General features: G+C 40.5%; 1 protein-coding gene across 2 annotated transcripts in view; it reads left to right on the forward strand.

Moving 5' to 3' along the window:
- The window catches only part of Meis1 (Meis homeobox 1), a 132,934-nt gene extending 132,219 nt beyond the window's left edge, over positions 1-715 (forward strand). Inside the window, exon 13 of one of the 2 annotated variants that reach the window (XM_033764418.1) lies at positions 1-715. This exon is cut by the window's left edge and continues 1,197 nt beyond it. The gene's annotated coding sequence lies outside the window, so the exon portion shown is untranslated. The other variant, XM_010609723.3, reaches the window with a different exon arrangement.
- Positions 716-3,278: the final 2,563 nt, after the last annotated feature.

Here is a 3,278-nt window from a genome sequence, read left to right on the forward strand (position 1 = left end):
CATTTATGTAGACATTGTAAATAAATTTTGTGCAAAAAGGACTGGAAAAATGAACTGTTTTTTTGCAATTTTTTTTTTTTTTTTTTTGGTAAAAGTAGCAGTTTGGTATGAGTTGGCATGCATACAAGATTTACTAAGTGGGATAAGCTAATTATACTTTTTGTTGTGGATAAACAAATGCTTGTTGATAGCCTTTTTCTATCAAGAAACCAAGGAGCTAATTATTAATAACAATCATTGCACACTGAGTCTTAGCGTTTCTGATGGAAACAGTCTGGATTGTATAATAACGCCAAGCCCAGTTGTAGTTGTTTGAGTGCAGTAATGAAATCTGAATCTAAAATAAAAACAAGATTATTTTTGTCATGCTGACTCCACTGCTTGAAAAATTTGTTTACTGCCCCCCAAATTTTTAATGATTAATGCAGTAAATATAATAATTAATTTTAGCCCCCTAAGTTATATGTGTACTTGGAAATTTTAACCTCAAAGTAAATTATTTAATAATAACCAGTGATTTCTGTAAACTGACTCAATAAACTTCTAATTTCAGCAAATTTAAGGCCTAAAGGCACTAAACTAACTGTGGACTCAGATTACATCCAACAGAATTATTCATCTAATATCTGTGATATTATTCTTGCTTGTGATCATGAACCTAAGTACAGAGCTCATTCAGCCTTTTATTGAGGAAGCAACCTAGGATGAGCAGTATATGTTTATTAGGGAATTAACTATGTGAATTGAAGAGACCAGACTTCAAAATCTAATTTTTATAAATATGCTCTATGTTCTCATTGGATAAAACTGGTTATTAACCAATTTTCCAGAACAGCTGTACAGAATTTCTGCATGGCAGCCAGCTAAATGGTACAAAATAACATGTTTAAGCTGGAATAGCTTATAATTTTATTTAAATAAAATTGCTGCTATAAAAAGTGCTTCCCAAAGCTAAGGGAAATATACAAATATTTTAATTAAGGCAAATTCGTTTTAAAAAATAAGCCTTTTAGCTGTGATTGCTTTGTAAACAAAGGACCGGTCCTTGGAACAGAGCGCCTAAAACTAAAGTCTGACATTCAGGCCTATGTCACCCTATAAAACCGCCCTCTGCAATTCTATTTTCTATTTGAAAAGAGAAACCAGCTGCGGGCTGGCTTTACTAGGTGCTGTGTGACAGACCGGTTCACCTGCTGGAGCTGCAGCACGCACCTCTCACCTTTTGTTTATGGGGCCTTGTTTCTAAACACGTTGAGTGCGCTGAGAGAGGCAGGCTGAACCTATTGCAGCCGAGCAGGCCTTGCGCCACCGCCCCACCCCCACCCATCTATGGGCTTAAATTTCTCATTTTGATCCAGCGACAATTCTTTCACTACATAAATGGTCCGTATTAGTGGAATCAGTCTCTTTTGATAGGTGGTTACTAGCAGTTAACAACCGTTTATTTACTTTTAAAATTAATAATAAACTTTAAAAAGTAACCGTCCATCTATCCCTCCTCCCTCGTAGGGTTGGCTGAGTTGCTTATTTTGTCTTTATTTTTTATTTTTTTTATTGAGTTTATTGGATTTTGTCTTTATTTGTCTTTATTTTTGTGGAGGAGCTTTCGGAGTGGGGAAAGAGAAAGGGCCAAGGGGGAAGAGAGAGACAGACAGACTGACTCACTCCTGGGGAGGCAGGGGAGAGGGAAGAGGAGTTAGGGAATAGGGAGATGATGAAGAACCATGACCTAGTGTCCAGGAACTGTGAAAAATAAAAAATAAACCAAACTGTTGCTTCCGCGCCCCACCCCAGCCTTCCTCTTCGTAGTTCCTTTCTCCCTCCTGACACCTTGCCCTCTTAATGCTATTTTAGCTTTTCCTCTTGGAAATTTCAGAGCCAGCTCTGAGGTTACTGAGGACACTTATCCGAAGGAAGGAGGGAAATAAGTGTGGAGAGTGTTTCTGATGTTTCTTGAAAAGCAAAACCGAACGTCTTCCTCTAAGCAAGGGCACACAATTGTACCTGCTTTTTATGGGGGGGCACTGGCTGAACTAGACTACTTTTCAGTAAGCTTTAAATATTTCTTTAAAAAATTAAAAATATTTTACCCGATCATATTTAATCAGCTGTAGTTATAACACATTCAAAATGAATAATATGCCTCGACAGTATTTTTATTGTTATTGTTCATTGCATGATGTTCGACTGCTTTAGAAGCACAGGAAAGAGAAGTAAACGCGCTACAAATGGGGAATTACCCTCGTTTAGCATTAAAATTCATTTAGATAAAATTGCCACAAACATTTAAATGGGAAGATTAGTTCCCCCTCACGCCTTATTGCACTCGCTCAATGGTTCCGTTAAGAACATTTTACACGTTGGAAATTCCGTCTTCTCAGACGGCTTGCTGTTTCCTAGTTACCCACATTCAAAGCGAGGCAGCGGCAAAGGCAGCCGCAGCCGCAGAAGCAGCAGGGGAAAAAAAAAAAAGTTTTGGCAACTGGTCTGCAATTCATCCGCTGCTCCCCCGAGTCTCCCCTCCGCCCTGGACGGCCAGCCCCCCACCCTCACCCCTTCCTCAGCGCTACCCCTTGCCCCCATTATGTAATTTGCAGAGCCCTGACCTCAAACAATCAAGTTGCTTAGTTGTGAGCTTTTGTAGATAATGTTAAAATACAAAGAAATATCAAGAAGCCAGTAGGGTCCTTTCTGAATCTCCCTCTCCCGCTTCTGTTCAGAATTAAGGGTTTAGCTCTACGGTGCTGAGTTTCTCTCATCTCCTACCCTGAGGCCACAAAAGCACGTTTTTCGGCTTTCTTTTCGGCCAGAACTTTTCCAGGAAATTCACCACTGCTTCTTGCTTGTACTGTATTAGAAACGTGTTAAAGAATTAGTTTGAAAAGTCCACGCGGCGTTTAGTTTCTCCCGTCGCCTTTCTGCCCCTCCCCCCTCGCCCTCCACCCCTCCCCCTCCGCTCCCTCCCTTCTCAGAGCCGCTGGAAAAAAGAGGAAAGTCGGCTTCCACTGCCACCTTTTGGGGATTTGGAAAAATGACTCTGTAGGAAACGGAGGGAGGCGGAGGCGCGGGGAGGTGTGTGTGTGGGGGAAACCCCCTTATTACCCTGTGTCGGAACTGGCTCCTTTAATCTGATGCTTAAATATTTGATGTGGAAAAATTACCCATAAAATTAGTTACTAACAATTTCAAATTGAAATCACTTATCGAATTATAAACGCATTAAAGCTGTATGGATGGTATTAGGAGTTCCTCAGGAGGCAGTGGTGTCTCCTTCCAGC

Source organism: Fukomys damarensis, unplaced genomic scaffold (assembly GCF_012274545.1).
Source record: "Fukomys damarensis isolate Sample0158 unplaced genomic scaffold, DMR_v1.0_HiC HiC_scaffold_2, whole genome shotgun sequence".
In the NCBI taxonomy this organism is placed as follows: Eukaryota; Metazoa; Chordata; class Mammalia; order Rodentia; family Bathyergidae; genus Fukomys; species Fukomys damarensis.